We start from the raw sequence: 20,507 nt of genomic DNA, 5'->3' as shown, positions 1-20,507 counted from the left end.
GGCTAGACCAACTTCCAGTTCCTGGGCTATTGGAATACGCCTTAAGGGTTAGATCAACTGGTTCCAGTCTAAGCTGAGCTGTCTTTTCCCAGCCTACCAAGCTGTGAGGAGCCTCTACTGAACATTTCCACTGCCTGAGCACATGGTGCCTTCCCTGACACAATGGGCCAAAACAGTGAGCCAGAGTAAATGCTTCCTCCCCTAATTTGCTTCTGTCATGTGTCTGATCAGAGCTGCAAGAGAAGCAACTAATGTGGTGTGTTGTGGCTGGCTCCCTTGCCGCAACTCAGCTGACAGTCCGAGATCACAGAGAAATATCGCATGGTGCTGTTTCTCTGTTGCATCTCTGTCTCTCTTTGTCTCTCTCTCTCTCTCTTTGTGTGTGTGTGTGTGTGTGTGTGTGTGTGTGTGTGTGTGTGTATTCTAGTGTTTGGAGAAGTCTAGAAGCCAGTGTGAAGGGTCTTTCCCTCACCTTATATTTTGAGACAGGATCTCTCACTGAACCTGGGACATATGGTAATTCAGCTAGGCTGGCTGACTAGCAAGCTCCAGTGAGATCCACTGTATCTATCTCCCTAGTGTTGGGATTTCTGACACACCTTTTCCTTGCTTGGCTTTTATGTGTATACTAGGGAATCTGACTCAGGGTTCCACACTTGTATAGCATGCACTTTATCCACTCAGCTATCTTCCCCAAATTCTTGTTTCTAACAGAATGAATGTGTGTTTCATTGTCAAGAGTTGGCGGACAGTTAGGCTGGCTCTTTGGCTTCTTCTGGAGCTTTGCCATGTCTTCCTGTTATGACCACTCCTCTCCTGGTAGATTTGTGTAAGGGGAGATGGAATCCTTATATATATGTCATAGGTTCCTCCATGTTGAATGGCAGATAGACTTTGCTCTTCATTAAAGGTGACTTTCTTTTAATTTAGATTTTAAAGGGTAGCCATGAATTAACCCATCAAAGGAATGCTGTGAAATAGGTCTGTGACCTATTTCTGGTGTGAGGTTTTAATAATGATGACTACTAGATTGTAGATGGGGAGAAAGATGGGAATGAAAGGAAGTTGTCCGAAGTCAAAGTGCATTCTTCAAGCCAGTACTGGGGAGAACAAAACAGTCACGTGGGCAAGCTGTGGAGTCATCGTGTTGCCTGGCCAAAGGAATTGCCGACTCAGTAGAATCTTGCCTTTGATGCTCCTGCTCCAGGGACTTTCTCTTTAATGGGGGGTAATTAATTATCATCATCCACTCTTACTTAGTAATAATCTTTTTTACAAGCACTTGGGCATTCCATAAGCATGCTGTTGTCTAATATCCAGGCTGGAGGGAAGTGGCTCTTGGGTGGATGTGAACCGTATCCCTGGAGAGCTTCTGCCTTGGGACACACCTCCTCCAAGACTCTGTGACTCACTGGATGCATGGATCACTGAGATCTGGATGTTATCAGCACATATGGGGAATCCTGGACACACATGTGCAGAATGACAGAGTAGAGACAGCCCAGTTCTTTGCTGGAGAATAGAGGCTCACATGAGAATCCTGGCTATGGTTGAAGGGGGAATAATTTGAGACTAGCCAGCCTTACATGTGGCCATGAGCCAACGATTCACCTTCTTAAGGTGCAGCTCTTCAGTGTCAGCTGTTTTTTTTTTTTTTTTTTTTTTTTTGTTCTTAACCTCACCTAGCTGGTCCTGGAGAAGTCTGATGCCATCTACCTAAAGGCAGAGAGCATTTCAGCAAGTGGTGAAAAGTCAAAGCCAGCTATTAAGGCTGACTTCATGCATTGCATTATGGAGCTAGTGTTGCAGGAACTTGCTCCCATGCCTATGGCTTTGCCCTTGACTTTTTTTCTTTTTAAAGCTGAAAGGACATTCTGTTTCATGGAGGTGGGTGAGGAGAAACAGGAAGGGAAGTGGAACTTGTGTTTGGAGAACGCTGAAGTCTTCGGAGCCTCTGCTAAGACACATCCCTGCCCCATTCAGCTTGAGCCTTACTCTGGATCTTTGAGGCTATACTTTACAGATAAAGAAAGTAAGGCTCAACAAAATCATGAGACTTAAGCCATAGGTGCCAAAGGGCTCTGTCCACTCTGTAAGGCCCTTTTTGAGGTAGGAAACTCAGGGAGGATTGTGCTCAAGGCTACGACTGAAGCCAGACTAGTCCTGCCTGTCATGTCTTTCTGCAGACGCCACCCGTCTTTCTTTCTCTCATGTCATTTTCAAATCGGAGGGGGAAAAAAACCCAAAATTGTAGGCGGGACCTCCTCTATCCCCCTCCCCCACCATTCTTGCTGCCATATCCCTACTCCTCTTTCTCCTATCCTTCCTTCTGGGTGTTGCTCAGCTCCTCACTGCAGCCTTGGAGCACACTCCTCTCCTCCTCATATCTCTACCACAGCCAAGCTCCTGGTGACAGGAAGATCAGAGGAGGAGCCAGGCTGTGTCAGGTACCCGAGATCCATGTGGGGAAGATGAAAGGCCTGCCCTGCCCTGTTAGTCTCTTGGCTACTGCTAAAGTAGAATTCCAGAGATAAAAGTCCTTGTCTTCTTGCCATTGGCTCTTTCTCACTGGGGGAGCCTGCTGATTTCAGTCTCCAGGGGAGAGAGAAGAGTTCTTCAGGACAGCATTGACCTGAGTGCTCTCTGGTAGTCTTACTAGATTGATGGTGATTGGTTCTAGAAGATACATCCCCTCCACCACTGCCTGCCCTCTCTCTTTAGTTACTGGTTTATCTCATCATGCCTCATACAAGACAATGTCTTGAGTTGGAGAGTGAAAGAAGAGAAGAGAGGCAGGGAAGGAGTGGGGGAGGAGGATAGGGGAGATAAAGGCAGAGAGAAAGACAAAGGAAGGAGACAGGGATAGTGAGGTGGGCAAGAATTTTACTTGGGAGGTAGGACAGATACTAAGGCTAATGATGGAAGACAAGTGTCATTTCATAGTTTCTGGAACACAAGGTGAGCAGGAAACAGATAGAGAACACAGAGATTCCAGACCTTTGAGACATTATGAAGAGCATTGTGGAACTGACTTCCTTTTCCTTTCCTTGCTACAACATCATCACCATCATCTGAAGAGGCAGGCTGTCTCAGCTCCTCTACCATGCAGGCAGATTCACACACCATGTGGCAATATCTTAAGCAGAGGTGGAGTTGACATGGCATGCCATCTCTCTAAATCCAAACCATTTATTATCTCTGAAGTCTAGTCTGCCAGCAGTTCTGTCATCAAAAGCCACTTTCATAAGCACACTGTGTCCATGGCAATGTCCCAAGGTCTGCCGAGTGGATGACATGTATGGCTGCCTCATTTTGATGTGCTCCCTACAGGAGGTCCTGAGTCAGGAACTCTGCTAAGGATTTCACAAGCACTGTTCCATTGCCGCAACAAGAATCCCATTTTGAGGAAGTTGAAGAGGTTAGGCATCTCATCGGAGGGCAGAGAACCACGGGCAAGCAGAACATAATGCAAACTTGGGCACAGAGCTCAAAGACCCATTCTTTTCACCTGACTTCTTCATCTACCCGTCTGATGTCTTGGCTGGGGTAGCATCACTTGAAGCATCTATCTGTGATGTCTTTGGAATCACAGTTGTAGCACAGTGGGACCTCTGACATGAACATTCACTTCTCCAAGAGGGAGGGAGACAGTGAATGACTTGAGCCTGCATGACTCTTTATAACCTGGCTTTGGGTGTCATCTAGCCACATTTTTCCAATAATTACATACCTGCTCATGCTTATAGGGAAGGGACATTCTCCATCCCCAACTCAATAGTGTGTTGTTAAAGACTTTGGACATATTTCAAAGCCACCAGGTGTGATAAAATTGTGGGTCAGTAAATAAGTGGGCTGGATGGATTGAGATGCTGATGTCTGTCAAGGACAATGCTTGCTTGTTTCTCATTTAAAGAGTTTGAAAGCCTAGGATGACAATTTGTGCCTTTATTTGGCTGAAGTCATTCAACTCCCTTGTCCCCAAGGTGATTGGTAGAAAAAGCAGGCACCAGCTCCAGGGCAGAAGGGCAGCTGGATATCACCCACCAACAGGATGTTATTTGAAGGGGACTCAAAAACCTCTGCCGCATGAGATGTCATTCCGAGTTGGGGGTCAGCTCACTGAATCTCAGTCTTTCATTTTATAGTTGGCAAGTCTGAAGCCACTGGGGAGGAAGAGTGTAATCCAAGGTGATGCAGTCCAGCCTGGTGGCCTCTAGCCTCATATGTCTAGAGGAGTAGACATAAAGGAAGATAGAGAGTTTACCTCTCAGTTACACTGGCTGGATTTTAGGGCCCAAGCACCACTTGTGGATGTTGGGGACTCTAGCTAGAAAGGTAGATAATAATTATACCCACAGCAGCACTGATCTACAGGCACACAAGCTGCTGGAGTTGGAGGGAACTCTAGTCAGGAGGGCCCTGTCCTCTATTGACCAGGCCTTGGAACTTTCCTCGGGGAGGCTGTGGGTTGCTGGGAACTGGCTGTCAGAAGAGGTTCAGAACCCCTCTAAAGCCCCAAGCCTGCCTTCTCCATTTGCTTGTCATTTAGGTCTGGCTGACTCTCATTAGATTTGTAGGAAGAGACTAAAGTAGAGGGAGTATGACTGAATCTGGAGAGGGACTCTGTTTAGGGATTCAAAGGACCTAGGAGAGAAATCTCTCTGATAACAGCAGTGCAGGGGCTGATAAGACCCCTGCCAGGAGAGGGAGGCTGCCTAGAGATCTACACAATCACCACTTCTGGCTATAGTCCTAGCTCTCAGGAGAATACTACCCTGCTTCAGCCCCTCTCTCCCTATATTGCAGCTCAGCTTGGATAAGAGACCAAAAGCCAGTGCAGTCCCTTCACAGGCTTCTTGGAGCACTTTGATATTAGCATTACCTCCCTCTTTGGGGTTAGGGGCAAGCACTATTCCCCCTTTCATCTGTGGTAGCAGGGAGGGGATGTTAGCACCCACCCTCCCCATTCCTCTTCCAGGTGCGACCAAGGCCTTTTCTGCCCTATGCCTACTCTGGAGCAGGGCAGCAGAGGTTAGAGTCTTGGCTATTGACCCTGGGTCCTCCCTCTCCCAACCCCACAAGCAATTTGGCCCAGTCATTTTGGACTTTAGTTTCTCATCTGCAAAATGAAGAGGAAGTGACTGAGTTTTTCTCACAGATTACCATGATCAGCAGCCTCCCAAGGAGCATGCTAAAGGGCAGGTGTGACCCCCCAGGTCTGAGAGCAACCTGGGACTCTGTATTTCTTAGGATCCCAGGGCTGCTTTTGTTACTTGTCTATGGAGGCAAGGATCTGTCACGGATTGGGGAATGCTTTCTATATAGTCAGGAACATCCTGCTTGTGTTCTTTAGTAGAGAAGCTACCTGCTGCAGGAGGCTACTGAGCACTTAAAACATGGCGGGTGAGTTCAAGGAGCTAGATTTTCAGTTTTACCCTGTTTTAATGAATTAGGGTGTTCAGTGGCTACCAAGTTGGACAGCACAGCATGGGTACTCTCTAAGACAGTTTACTGACCAGCTCTGTGGATTTAGTCAGGTCATTTAATTTCTCAGACTCACAAATTTATCACTAATACAAATAAAAACAAAAAGCGTTTCCTGTTTATCAGGGATGCTGGTTGGCTGGTAAGAATAGTCTGTAGTCTGTGCAGATGTGTGCTATGTAGTTATGTCATTACTATTACTGTTACTGCTATTGACGTACCAGTAGGCATTGAAGTTAGACAAATTGTATTAAAATCCCATATCCATCTAGCTCTTCTTGTTCTGGGCTTCTGCAACCTTTGATCTCACCAGCTCTAAATAACAGCTTTCCAGGATTTAGAATTTTTTTTAAAAAATATTTTTATTAGTTATTTTCCTCATTTATATTTCCAATGCTATCCCAAAAGTCCCCCATACCCTCCACCCACTCCCACTTTTTGGCCCTGGCATTCCCCTGTACTGGGGCATATAAAGTTTGCAAGTCCAATGGGCCTCTCTCCCCGTCATGTTTTAAGTGCTCAGTAGTCTCCTGCAGCAGGTAGCTTCTCTACTAAAGAACACAAGCAGGATGTTCCTGACTATATAGAAAGCATCCCCCAATCAGTGACAGATCCTTGCCTCCATAGACAAGTAACAAAAGCAGCCCTGGGATCCTGGGTGAGTGAGTTCTCTCTGTATTTTGTTAGGAACTTGATAAAGAATGACAAATAAAACCAGAAACTCACCCTGCTCCTCCATCTATATCGTTCCGTGCTAAGTCAGATTCAAATGGTGCTGAGGTTGGGTGATGGTGTAACTGGGAGGACATGTGAAAAGGGGGCATTTCGAGTAAACCAACACATAGTCGATGATTAGATGTCAGAAAGGGGACTGGAGAGTCTGGGCTGGAGATGTGAGTGTGTCTTCCCACAAGGTTACTGAGAATCAGCAGGAGGTCATGTGCAGGAGATCAGGGGGATGGGTCTTAGAGGAGCTCAGTACATGGCTATCTCTTTCCCCCTGTGGGGCTACAGAACAGTACCTCATGCTGGCTGGGCAGTCTCAGCCCCTGCACTGGAACCTGCGGTCCTTGTTGTAGCTCAGGTCTCCCTAAATTAGGAATTATTATTTCTGTGTTAAGGTTGAACCGATACTACCAAATTAGGGCAGACCCAATTTACCAGTTGATGGATATTGCACTGAGCCCCAAAAGAATAAAACATCCACACAAACAGCCTATGACATTGGAGAATGATCTCTCTTTGAAAGAGGCTATTTATGATCAGTGAGTGTATGTGAGAGAGAGTGTGGACATGTGCATGCTGCAGTCTGAGTGTGAAGACCGTACACAGAACAACTTTCAGAAGTTTGTTCTGTTAATCCCATCTGTTCAGAATGAGACCAAATTTGCCAAATTTGAAGCCAGCTTTAATTAAATACCAGTCAGGTCCATACTTGGGTTCTCAGGAAATGGCCATGAGTCACATTTTGCTGAGGCTTAAAAAAGGCAAAACTGTCTGGATGATGGTGGCCCATGACATTAATCCCAGCACTTGGGAGGCTGAGGCAGGGGGAGCTTTGAGGGTTCCAGCCTGGTTTACAGAGCAAGTTCTAGGACAGCCAGGACCGCCAGGGCTATACGGAGAAACCCTGCTCAAAACAAAAGAAAACAAAACAAAGACAAAGCTCACAATTCATGACATTTTCCCTCAGATCCAATCATGGGCAAGCATACATCCTGACTACTTCCTGCCTGTGTACCTCTCTCCTACACCTAATCAGGGAAGCATACAACCTGACTATGTCCTACCCACGCACCTCCCACCCACACGTGACCAAGCACATCCCACGCATACGGGTCAAACAAACTTGTTTAGGGAGTGAAGACAAACTTGGGTTCTCAGGTCTCCCCTTCTTACTGTGGGTTCTTGGGATCAAACTCAGGGCATCAAGCTTAGTGGGTAAATAACCTGAGCCATGGAGCGATCTCAATGGCCCTGGGAATGAGATCTGAGTTGGTTCTTTCCAGGAGGTTTGACAGTTTGAGTGTAGCTATTGGTTTACAGCTCCCTTTTGAGTTTCTCCCTTTACAGTCTGTATTGTTCATTTGTCCCTGTGCTATCACCCCTGTCAATGAGATAGCTCATGATGGTGCTGTTGGATAGTTGCTATTATTTTAAATAACCAATTTCCTTCCCCAGGAGAGGGTTTGGGGTGGGGAACTGGTCTTGCACCCGTGTATCAGCACAGCCACCTGACTTGCTGTCCATGTGTGGCAATAAAGCTAAGCCATGTGACAGCCTTCAGAAGCAGTACCACAGGGAAGCAGCAGCTGGCTTAGCCAGAAAGAGCCCCATTCTGGCAGCAATCTCCTCTCAGATGCAATTGCTCTTAGACTCTGTTAGGTGGACAGTTTACAAAGTAACTGATTAACAATGGTGTACTGAGTCCCAACCAGATATTTTGCAATATTTGCTTAGTGTGTTTAGCTGCTTCTTCTAGAGCCTTGTAATAATTTAGTGGGGAGGCCTCCTTTTTGTTACTACTACTTATAGGACATAATGAAACATATTTTCATCATTAGCATTAGAATTTCAGTGTTTTAACAATAACCTTGAAGTTTCTGTTCCTAAATATGTGGAACACTTTCCCCTGATGGGCGCTTCTGATTTTCCTTCCATACTCTGGGATATAAATGCTAATTGAATCTAATCCCAAACCAGGTTACTTTGTCTTCAAATTTAAATGTAAATGTCTGATTTTTCTTAATAGTGAAGATTTACTTTAAATTTCCTTTGAAGTTCTAGCATGTTTCTAGTGCCTTTGAATATAAATGTAAAATTTAGTTTAAATGTCATCTGCCAGGAACGGGTGATTAAGGCAGACGTGCTGTTTGGAGAACTGACAAATGCTATTAAAAAGAGCTTAATGTTTTTGAGAATGAAAAATGGCAATTCAAGCACAATAAAAAGCCAGAAATGACTAAAATGATAATTTCCATCACCAGCAACATGTCAATTTGAAAAGGAGCAGCGGGGACTTACTGACTTGGTAAGGTATTATCAGAGAAGCCTTTATTCTGCAACAAAAGTAAATGGTCTCTTTTTAAATAAATCAGCAAAGAAACGTCCAGCTTTTTTCTTTTAAAAATTCTATTAAAAAATTTAATGCCTGGCATGCTCCACATGACTTTATTCTCAGGCTTGAGAGGCAGATGCAAGCAGATCTCTGAGTTTGAGGCCAACTTGACTTACAGAGGGAGTTCCAGGACAGCAAGGGACACATGGAAAAATCCTGACTCAAACACAAACAAACAAAAAGCCAAAAAAAAAGATAAAATAAATAAATGTAAAAAGATTTGTTTTTGAATTACAATAAAATCATATCATTTCTCTCTTTCTTTCTTCCCCTCAAAACCTTCCTATATATTCGCATCTTTCTTTTAAACCCTTTCCTTAATTGTTCACACAAAATGCACAAAACACACATACATACACACTCCTCAATACATAAAAACAACTGACTCGGGCTCTATAACGTTACTGGTATGTATGTTTTCAGTACTGACCATTCGGTATTGGATAACCAATTGGTCCGCTCTTCCTTGGAGAAGACTATCTCTCCCATTGCATCAGTCCTTGATTGCCGGTGGCTCTTTGTCCAGAGTTGAGGCCTGTGGCCTTCCCCCTGTCTACATCAGCATGTCTGTTGGTGTTGTCCCTGTTCCTCACATGCATAGACAGCCATGTTAGTGAGGCTTCATGAGTGTGGCTTCTGGCATTTCTCAGAGTCCCAATCTCAGGGCAAACTCCTTGTTCCTTTCGCTCGTACAATCTCCTCATCGTCTTTACCCCAATGTGTCCTGAACCTTAGGCACAGGACTTGGGTTACAGATATATCATTTGGTACTGGCAACCACTGCATTTTGTTGGTTGTGGTTTTCTGCCTGTTGCGAAGAGAAGCTTCCTTCATGAGGGTGAAGAGGGAGTATAGTCACCAGTGGGTTTAAGTGCAAATATTAAGAATGTAGTTAGGGATTAGTGTCACCGCGCTAGGTGAATTTTTAGCATTCTTTCCCACTGCCACTTTACTCTGGTTTATTACTCTAGTCATGTTTTAAAAGCAATTCTGCGTCTTTCTCCTGTTTCTAATGGGCTCTCCCTCAGGGTGGAGACTCTCTTCTGGGCATGCTCAGATCCCATTCTCATTTTGGTTCTGCCATTTCCAGCTGTGAAGTTGATAAATATTTCCAATTAGCTCTTAATTTAACTAAAATAAATTACCTTTAAACAACTACTCAAAATCAAGCAGAACTATAAACGATATTCATTGAAAATGTAATTTAAAATTTAATTTCCATTCAAGTTACCTAAAAGAAATCAAAATTAGTGAGAGAGGGGGAAAAAAAGTCCCTCTTTGAAAACCAGAACATGCCAAGGACCTTTTGTGGAAAACACACAGAATAATTGAAAGACTCACTGTTTCCATTAGCGGCTGGGATATGTGGATTCTAGAAGCTTGATGAATTAGTGGCTGAGCAAAGTGGCCTGAGAACTGCTTTCCTGGGAACTGAAAAGTCAGAGAATTTGTTTTTTAAAGGGTATTCTTTGAGACCATTTCCATGGAGCTGAAGGATTCCTCTCAGTCTTACCTCTTCTTCTGGAGCTCTCTAGAGTCCCCATCCTTGGGACTCTCCAGATGGCTTCATTTCCTGGCTCCAGATTCATCTTGAAAGTCCAGATATGGGTGTGGGATGTAGAGGTCAGATTCATTTACTCTCTTCCAGGCTCTGCCATGTCAATGGGGCGGGCTTTGAAAAGGTCCTGGTGACATGTGGCATCCTTGTTGCCCCTGTGACCCTGCTCTGAGAAACTTTGGGGGGGGGGGTAAACTTGAATCCTACCTGTGAGTAAAAGAAGACAAATCAAAGCCTCTAATTCTCACTCTATAGGGATCTTCAGACCACTAAGGCCAGGGTTTTCTTGGCCTTAGGACTGTGCATATTCTATGCCTGATGATGCCTTAACACCAATGTGGTCCTGTGTGTGGGGAGATTTTCAGCAGCATCTCTAGTTGTCTTTTAGATTCTTTTTCCTTTTCCATCTCTTGTTCTTCCCATTCTAATTCCCCTGTGTCCACTGGCTACCAAATTCATGCTCTCTTCTTTAGCTCTTATTGTTACACATGTATGCACACGCATGTGCACACACATTCATATACACACAGAGAGGCAAATACAACACATTGAGTCCATTTAGTGTTGCTTGCATGTATGTGTTTAGGTTTGACCGCTAAGCATTGGATAACCTACTGACTGGCAACCTCATTCCTAGTGAAGGTAAGTCCCTGTTGTTGAAGACACCAAATACTTCAGACATGGGATTTAGAGGAATCAAGATGGAATTGATCTGGTAAACTCCTTCCTGAGACTGGCCCTCATAGTATGTGAAGGTGGAGTGTAAGCTGCTAAAGGAGAAAAGCAGTCAATAGTCCTACCAGCTGCAGAGCCTGTGAACTACAGAGACTAGCGTGGCAAGCTAGCCTCCAGGGTATAGTCCTGATACAACTTGGAGGTAACCAACAGCTAACTGGACTTTCCGTTAGATTCAAACAAGACTCCCTGATTTGTGACAATCAGCAGTCTCCAGTTATGATCATCTATTTCTTAGAGGAAAAAGTAATTCCTGGTTGAAACCCAGTGATCCACTTTCCCATGTAATGTAGAACTTTGCTTTTCATTGCTCACCATACACCTTGGGAACACTTCTGGAGCCTTTGAATACACCTCACTTTGGTTGGTAGTCCTGGGAATAGTACCACTGGTACCACAAGACAGGTGTTGGCCTGGACGCATGAACCTCAGGTCCTGTTTCTGTGTTTCAGCAGTTATGACCTGAACACATTTACAAAGGTATTTCAGCTTGTTTCTGGCTGTGTCCTAAACCCCATTTCACAGCTTTGCTGGGAGGATGTAGTAGACATGTGTAGAAAACATTTAGCCCTTTGGTGTGTTTGTCAACTGTGATCAATTTATGGGACTCAGAAATCAGCTTCAGCTTCCTCCCCTTGGTTGCACTTCCCTGAGCCATGCAGCTTGTTGGCTCCTTGGATCTCACTACTGCTCAGAATCCAGCCCCACCTCCCCCAGGGTATCCCTTTACCCTTCCTCCTTCTCAGCAGATGAAACTCTACAGACCTCCACTGCCATCTTGGCCAGTTCCAAGATGACAAAACACTGCATGTTCAGAGGTGTTCACCATTAAGTCATGTGTATCTAGGTGGAAATAAAACTCAGGGCTGGTACCACAACGAGGCTAGAGACCTCCTCACAGGCTTTATCTGAGAGCTTTGCTCCTGTAGATGCTGCTGTGGGCACTGTAGCAAGGTAGCCATGTTAGAAGTGGCAGATGAAGGGCCTAGAAAAAGCATGCTTTTTTGCAGAGACGCTATCACTGGGCACCCCAGGAGGGTCAGGTTGAGAGATGGAGGCCACACTGTACTTGACATCTTATTCTTTGCCAGTTGCTCATTTGGAATCAGTTCCTCACACTTTCCAGGAAGTATAAATGAGACACAAACCCTTAGGACTAGAGATCTGAGATGCCACCTGACTACCCAGAGCAGCCAGTGTCTTCTAAACAGTTAAAAAGGTCACCCGTGTCAGGGAGCTGGCTGGTGTCCCCGTGAGACTTTCTAACCTCTTCCTCCTTGCAGAGGTCAAGAGCTGGGCTCCCCTTGGATGCCTCAACTTGATACGCTTGATACAGCTCAATTGCCCCTGGCAGTTTTATGCCTGGAAAATCTGAGGCCCCAAGGATTGCCACCTTATATTTGGGGAGATATTATGAGTCACAAAGTTGAGCATCTGTCTGTCTGGTCCCAGAAAGTTCTGACACTGATGTCATGTTCTCCAGGGTAGCAAGACATAGGGAATTTTCTTCAGTAGATTTAGCATAGTTAACTTTTTAAAAACATGTGATGGAGCTGATTCTTGCTTCTTCTTCTTGGGATAATGTAGAAGAAATGAGATCAAAATGGCTCTAACTGGAAACAGCAGCCTCCCAGAGTCCTACTCAGGACCTCTTGAAGCACTGGGCAGTGTCGTGACTTGCACACTAGGCAGTCCTGGCTGTCATCTCCCGGGCAGGAGAGCCTGTTAGCCCAGAGGATTAGAGAAGAATGTTTAAACACGGGGCTCTTGCGTCTGGCCTAAGGCTCCTCACAATTTAATTTTAGACAGTCTCTTGATTTATGGCTCTAAATTGTACCAAGTGCCCTGAATCACCAGTGCCAGTCCTTTGCAAGGTTCGCAAGATAAGAGCACCATGGGAGGCTCTTCAAGTCCATGGTCAAAGATCAAGTCTGTATTTTCTAGTCTATAGAAAGGTGGGTAATGGCTCTGGAGGTCATTCCCAGGAAGCTTGAGATGCTCGAGGGTGAGGGCAAAGACTTTTCTAAGGTCTGCTCTGTGCTCTGGCTCTGGGAGCATGGAGAGGGGAAAGGTAGGGAGGGGCCAAACCTGTTGTAGTTTGAGGTGGCTAGTCACTGGTAGCCTCTACTATCTTTGGAAGGGCACCTTTGTACTAAAACCTCTTCAGACAAATGTGGTCACTAGAAGACTTGAGTCTTGGATGGAGAGGATGTCCTTGTGTTTCACTCATATGATCACACTAGAGAGTCTAATCAAACATTTCCTTAAGAAGTGTTGGGATTTGGGTACAGGGGAAAAATTCCTGAACAGAACAGCAATGGCTTGTACTGTAAGATCGAGAATTGACAAATGGGACCTAATGAAACTCCAAAGTTTCTGCAAGGCAAAAGACACCGTCAATAAGACAAAAAGACCACCAACAGATTGGGAAAGGATCTTTACCTATCCTAAATCAGATAGGGGACTAATATCCAACATATATAAAGAACTCAAGAAGGTAGACTTCAGAAAATCAAATAACCCCATTAAAAATGGGGCTCAGAGCTGAACAAAGAATTCTCACCTGAGGAATACCGAATGGCAGAGAAGCACCTGAAAAAATGTTCAACATCCTTAATCATCAGGGAAATGCAAATCAAAAAAACCCTGAGATTCCACCTCACACCAGTCAGAATGGCTAAGATCAAAAATTCAGGTGACAGCAGATGCTGGCGTGGATGTGGAGAAAGAGGAACACTCCTTCATTGTTGGTGGAATTGCAGGCTTGTACAACCACTCTGGAAATCAGTCTGGTGGTTCCTCAGAAAATTGGACATAGTACTACCATAGGATCCAGCAATACCTTTCCTGAGCATATATCCAGAAGATGCCCCAACTGGTAAGAAGGACACATGCTCCACTATGTTCATAGCAGCCTTATTTATAATAGCCAGAAGCTGGAAAGAACCCAGATGCCCCTCAACAGAGGAATGGATACAGAAAATGTGGTACATCTACACAATGGAATACTACTCAGCTATTAAAAAGAATGAATTTATGAAATTCCTAGCCAAATGGATGGACCTGGAGGACATCATCCTGAGTGAGGTAACACATTCACAAAGGAACTCACACAATATGTACTCACTGATAAGTGGATATTAGCCCCAAACCTAGGATACCCAAGATATAAGATACAATTTGCTAAACACATGAAACTCAAGAAGAATGAAGACTGAAGTGTGGACACTATGCCCCTCCTTAGAATTGGGAACAAAACACCCATGGAAGGAGTTACAGAGACAAAGTTTGGAGCTGAGATGAAAGGATGGACCATGTAGAGACTGCCATATCCAGGGATCCACCCCATAATCAGCATCCAAACGCTGACACCATTGCATACACTAGCAAGATTTTATTGAAAGGACCCAGATGTAGCTGTCTCTTGTGAGACTATGCCGGGGCCTAGCAAACACAGAAGTGCATGCTCACAGTCAGCTAATGGATGGATCACAGGGCTCCCAATGGAGGAGCTAGAGAAAGTACCCAAGGAGCTAAAGGGATCTGCAACCCTATAGGTGGAACAACATTATGAACTAACCAGTACCCCGGAGCTCTTGACTCTAGTTGCATATGTATCAAAAGATGGCCTAGTTGGCCATCACTGGAAAGAGAGGCCCATTGGACTTGCAAACTTTATATGCCCCAGTACAGGGGAATGCCAGGGCCAAAAAGGGGGAGTGGGTGGGTAGGGGAGTGGGGGTGGGTTGGTATGGGGGACTTTTGGAATAGCATTGGAAATGTAAATGAGCTAAATACCTAATAAAAAATGGAAAAAAAAAAGAAGTGTTGGGATTCAAGGATTTCATAACCCCAGAGAGCACTGGAGGACTAAAGAAACCCAGAGGCCGGTCAGCCCACATAGCCATCTCAAAGTCAGAATCCTGGGAAACTGGAGTGATCTTAACCTTTAATGCTGACCGCCAGTCACACAGAACAGTTGTCATCTGTAAGTCATGGGTCCTTAAACTGAATAATGACTCCATTTTAGGTCACATAACCAAGTGTAAGGATTGTGGGATACACTTTACAAGTGTTTCTGAATGTTCAATATCCAAAAATTCTTTGAACATGAAACATACCAAATGGGGGAGTTTCAGAGGTGACGGTTGATGTGAGCATGGCCCCCCTGCAGCTGCAGTTCTGAACACATAGCATGCACTTTGTTCTACATATGTCTTCATGCTACCCATTGCCTGACGGAAACACTGTATGTTACAAATTGTGGTGTTTTCCTGGTACATAAGAAGTTTGTGGTTACCGTGGAAACAAGATGCTTTATGTACAGCAGGTAAATGCTGGCAATATTTTCTTAGTATCACTTCTCAGCATGTATCAAATTAGTATTTCTTCATATTATATTCTGTCTGATTGTAAAGCTTTCTGTTAGAGTTGTTGACTTTAAATAAAATTTTATCAAATGAATTTTAACTTGGAATTAGGATAGGATTTCCAACATTTCTAAAATGGTCCTAGAAAAAAATCTGCCATTTTTTGACTACATGTTTATGTGAAGTGGTGTTTTCAGTATTGGTAATTATAAAACCTAAATACTGAACCACTTTGGAAAATGTTGAAGATGCTGTACATCATACCATATCAAATATCTAGCCAAGGCTTTGTTCTTTATGGAAAAACAAATAAGCATACCCATCCCATTAGTAAACACATTTGCACTAATCTTTAGTGAATCGTAAAATCATAGGCATCCCAAAGAATTGTTTTAAAATAAATTCACTTATGACTTTTAACAAAGTGAATGTTTAATTTTTACATGTGCTTTATGTACTATGTGCCTGAGGTCTCATATCTATAATGAAAGAGGGCCATGAGTAGAAAAAGTTTAAGAAGCCTGACATATGCTCTCCTTTGTGTTTAATAATACTGAATTAACTACTCATCATTCATAACATTGACTGAATCACATTCTCTGAGTTATCCACTCAGCAACAACGACCAAAAGACTAAGTTCCATCTGCTGAGGTAGGCGCTCAAAGTTCTGTATGTGAAACCCTCAGAGCCACACTGAGGGCTCTTTGTGTAAACAAGAGCACAGAGTTTTGCAGAGATGATCTAACAGCCAGGTTAGACTGATTACAATCCTACCCCTGCCATTTTCTGTCTGGCACTTGACCTATTAGCACAAGATGTTGTACAACATTGTATCCTTCTGCCTCAGTCTAACCTAGCTCCAGCACCAGCTCAAACTAGCTCTAAGATCATGAATGGTTTCTTCACCTTCTATAGGTCAGCCGCTTGCAGACCTGCTTTTCAAATTCTCAATACTACTCCTCTTTCCACCAGAACTTTCCCTCTCTTTAGTATCCCATGGGAGTTAGCAGCATGACTCTCTTCGACCAGACAGTCACTAATATTTTGTGCCACACGAAGCTATTGGAATTTCACTCTAAAGAGAGATAAAAGACAACAGCTAAAGGTGGGGTGTTCTTGTTTTTGTCCTCTGGGTCAAATAAATGGCATGTGACTCATACTGTAGGAAACATCCCCAGGCTTGTGATATATGGTTAGTATTCTAGGTACCAACCTGGAGAACTCAGAGGACAAAGGCCACAGTGGTTCATGAAGTTTAGCATTCCACATACTTCTTTGCTAACAATATCCCATCTGTCTTCCTACACATTGCTTAACATAAGTACTTGGTCCCCCTACACTACTGTCCTCAAAGATTTTTATGTCTCTCTGTCTCTTTGGGGTCTTGAATGTCACTCTCACTGTTGAGCTCTGCCTGGGCAGAGCTTTCCCCCTCTCACCGCTTTAGAAGGATATTCTTTTAATTTCTTATCACACTTCTACTGAGTATTCTCATATCTTTGCTTAGATGGACTTAGAAATGGGATGTTCATGAAGAATGCTAAGTGCTACACTCACTCCAGTGAAGTTTGCCTATCAAGGTTGAAAGGCCTGGAGGCAGTCATGAGGCAAAGAATTTCAAGAAAACTCAGCCTCCTGGAACCTTGGCATTCTCATAGCCCGTATACTCAAACCCTATCCCCACATTAGTATGGTGTATGCTCTCTTTCAATATTGTTTTATTATAAGTGCCTTTAAAGATTGAATTTTAACATAGGTGAGCCTCTACCGGTGTTCCAACGTCCTAGAAAATCCTTGAAGCCGACAAGCTTAGAATTCAGTGAAAAGGTTACTTAATCAGTAACATTCAAATTTACTTCTAGTAGAGAAGGTGAAACTAATTAGGTATTACAAAGAACGGAGCTAGAATAGCTCAGGGCTAGTCTTCAGAGTGATTACTTAGGACAGTAGCTGAGTCTCACCCAAATAAGGGAATATACAATGGCTTAGTGAATAGGTGGGGTAACCATGAAAGAGATAGGGAATTACCCTGGGACAGGTTTCTTCACTAGGTCCAAAGGAACAGCATAATCAGGCATTTACTAAGAACCCCTGGTAGTGGTTTAACAATAGACTAGCATTACACCTGGCTCCATTCTAAGTGGTAAACGCAGCCTGGTCCCCGCCATCTTTTGATGTATACATTCCTTTTGTTTTGTGTCACTGTAACTTAGTGGATGTGTTCGCCTGGTTTCTTGTTATTCTTCTGTATAAAAAGTTTGATGCTCGATTTGACAAATGACACTCAGATTCAACACGCTCTCTCGCCGACTCTATGCCCATCTGTCCAAGACTCTGATTCCCATAGACTGGGATTGAGGAGGGCCCACTGAGTCCGGTCTGTGGCAGCTAAGCCAGAGGAAAAAAAGCACCCTATCTGAATTTTGGTGTTGGCCCATCTTCCAGGGCAACAGGTAGCTAGAGAAAACTGGATGGGATCAGGAATCTGGATTGAACTTGGACTGGTGGGGGTGATGAGTGTAGGTAAGGGAACCACCATATTTGGGCATCCCGGTGGCTTACAGATCTGGTATTTTTTGCCTCTCATTTCTTAGTCATTTCAGCACATCTTTCTTCCACCACTCTGCCAGATGTGTTCATCTCTATGTCTGTGTCTCTAGGTTTATGCTGACCTGGCACTGCTTCACCCAGCATTCCAGATGCAAATGCGGAGAATGGAGAGCCTGCAAGCAACTGGATGGCTGTAGTTTGGAAATAAATAGCCCTGGAGCCGGGATGCTCCTAAAGGAAGCCTGTATGCGCTCAACTTGGTGGATGCTGAAGTGCTGGGAGTCCTGAACAGGTGGCTGAAAGAGCAGCTTGGTCTCCCAACCTTGATGCCTCAAGAAGGTGTGAGTTCCTTTGACCACTAGAAACATGGATCTGTTTAACACTGGGCAAGTGCCCTTTCAATGCAAAGCAAATGCATTGCCAAAACTGGTGAAAGACCTTGTGGAATTAATCGTCTGTGGTATTGTGTTTTCAGCCACTCCTTTAGCCACATGAGAACGAAGGATTTAATGTAAATATACATTATTAAGCAAGGATGGTTATAGTGACCCTGAGTGCTTTCACATTTAGCTCTGAAGTTCTCCCGACTCTTTACTGTTTTATTTTAAATTATGGTCTCCTCTAGGAAGGAGATATTTCAGTAGAGTGGGAGTTGTTTTTAAGGTTGGACCCTGAGCTGGGAGGGGCATGGAAAAGAGGGGAGGAGGTCAAAGCCATGGATATCTCCTTGGACTTGGTGAGTATTGGGAGTCTGAAAGGGAACATGCTGACCTTATAAAAGAAATCCAGTGCAGAGGAGTGGCAACTCTTAACTGAACTCTCACTGGTTAAAGGCTGCAAACAGAACCAACAGAGACCCCAGTCTTCTTTAAAAGGCTTGGCATGAGAGTCGATATTTACATTTTCCTGAGACCATGTTAAGACAGGGCATGTTTTCTTTCAATATTTTCTTATCGAGTTATGAATGCAAGCTAATTTCCTTTGTATGCACGAGGTGGAAAGCAGAGGCAAAGATTGTTGAAAACAGAAGACTGGGTTCTGCTGCCTTACCTGAAAGATACAAGTGTTCTTTTACTAAGGGAGAAAATGGGTGTCTGGAGGAGTTAAATGATGGACTCAGGGAGACTTGAAATATTAAGGATAAAACTGGCTGGACACCAAAGGACACAGCTGTAGGCTTTATTAGTTACTAATTCTAAATGTTACTCTTTCTTGTGTTCAAAACAGTTTCAAGAATCCTTTGAATCAAAAATAGACTTCCAGATATTCATTTGCCCCCTTTCCTCTCCCCTCAAAATACATACACTCATATTACAATACAATTAACAGTAACTTCAGATAACATGCAAATAGAAACATGTACTTCAGGTCTCATGGCTTCAGAATGTGTAGGTAGAACTCTGGATAGAAAGCTAAAGAGAGGTATGGAGACATCACCGTACTGTGGCAAAACTTCAGATAAACTGAATCTTGGAAAATGAAGTTTCACACCAGAATGAAAAGTAATATGTTGGGACCTGGTCACCCAAGAGCTCTGGGTTTAGGGTATGGAACAAGAGAACCTGGCTGTGTGTGGAGCTGGACTGTCATATGAGAAAGGCACCAATTATGTGAGAGAGGAGGTCATGTGACAGAGGTGCAGTTGGGGGCTTCTTAGTGAAGAACAATAAAGAAGTGTCCTATCAAACAAAAGCGAATCTCAAAATTGGAAGACTGGCTGCCACCACCCCCTCCACCCTGCCCTAGGTGCCCTCAATAAAAGAAAAGCAACGTTTTCACCCCAGAAGAGGGCACTCTTGAACCAGGAAATGTTTCAGGCACCTAGCTGGACAGCTGTGCTGACATTCATTTGTGTTAAATTCTTACAGGTACACAGAAAATGGCCGTCAGCATCCTTACAGAGTCACTAAGAAGACAAAATTGGAGCATCAAAGCCATCCAGGAAGTGAAAATACTCCAACCTGGGTCACACACAGAAAGCAGGAGAAAACTTTAACATGTATCCTGGCTGAATCAGTGTCTAAAAGCAGCATTTGAAAATATGAAACAAAAACTTTAAATCATTAGTTGCAAAGCTCAGAACAAAAATATCCCACAACATCCTTATATACTCAAGAAAAATGTGCAATAAGAATTGAATAAACTCTGGAAAGCAATAGAAGGAAAAAATAAATAAGATAAATAAAAATAAATGCTATCTTAGTACCCAAAAGACCCCAAATATTATTGGATATGAGGAGCATGAGAGAGGTTAACAGAATGGAGATAAAGCAAAGGTGGGAACAAAAGTCATATGGAGACCACGTGCTAGACATCAGTCCCAGAAGTGTCTAAAGCAGAAAACACACAATGAGAAATAACACGTACCTAAAACTACAGGCTACAGTGAATTTCTATCAGGAAATGAGGATCTGAAGCCCCATCTTTAAGGATTCACAGTACACTTTAAAAAAAAAAAAGCCTGGCATGGTGATGCCCAAGACTGGACTAGGAAATACTAAAAGAGAAACGACAACAGAAACCCAGATCTCCATGGGGGGAAAAAAAAGGACCAAATGTGCTGCAGGGGAAAGAAAATGAAGCTTCTTCATAGTGCATCCCAAAACAAAAGGAAACGAGGATATAAGGAGCTTCCCACATACAGACCCTGGAGAAGGCTGTACTTATGGTCCCTCTGCAGGGCTCAAGACT

The 20,507-nt window shown here is 43.8% G+C and overlaps 1 long non-coding RNA gene across 1 annotated transcript in view; it reads left to right on the top strand.

The window, feature by feature from the left end:
• 6030407O03Rik (RIKEN cDNA 6030407O03 gene) overlaps nucleotides 1-19,970 on the top strand; it is a 246,086-nt gene extending 226,116 nt beyond the window's left edge. Inside the window, exons 8-9 of the long non-coding RNA NR_045311.1 lie at nucleotides 17,927-18,155; nucleotides 19,685-19,970. This is a non-coding gene — a long non-coding RNA (RIKEN cDNA 6030407O03 gene). The remainder of the gene's footprint in view (nucleotides 1-17,926; nucleotides 18,156-19,684) is intronic.
• Nucleotides 19,971-20,507: the final 537 nt, after the last annotated feature.

The sequence above is a fragment of the Mus musculus genome, chromosome 1, assembly GCF_000001635.26.
Source record: "Mus musculus strain C57BL/6J chromosome 1, GRCm38.p6 C57BL/6J".
Classification (NCBI taxonomy): Eukaryota; Metazoa; Chordata; class Mammalia; order Rodentia; family Muridae; genus Mus; species Mus musculus.
This window is presented reverse-complemented; position numbering and strand designations above follow the sequence as displayed.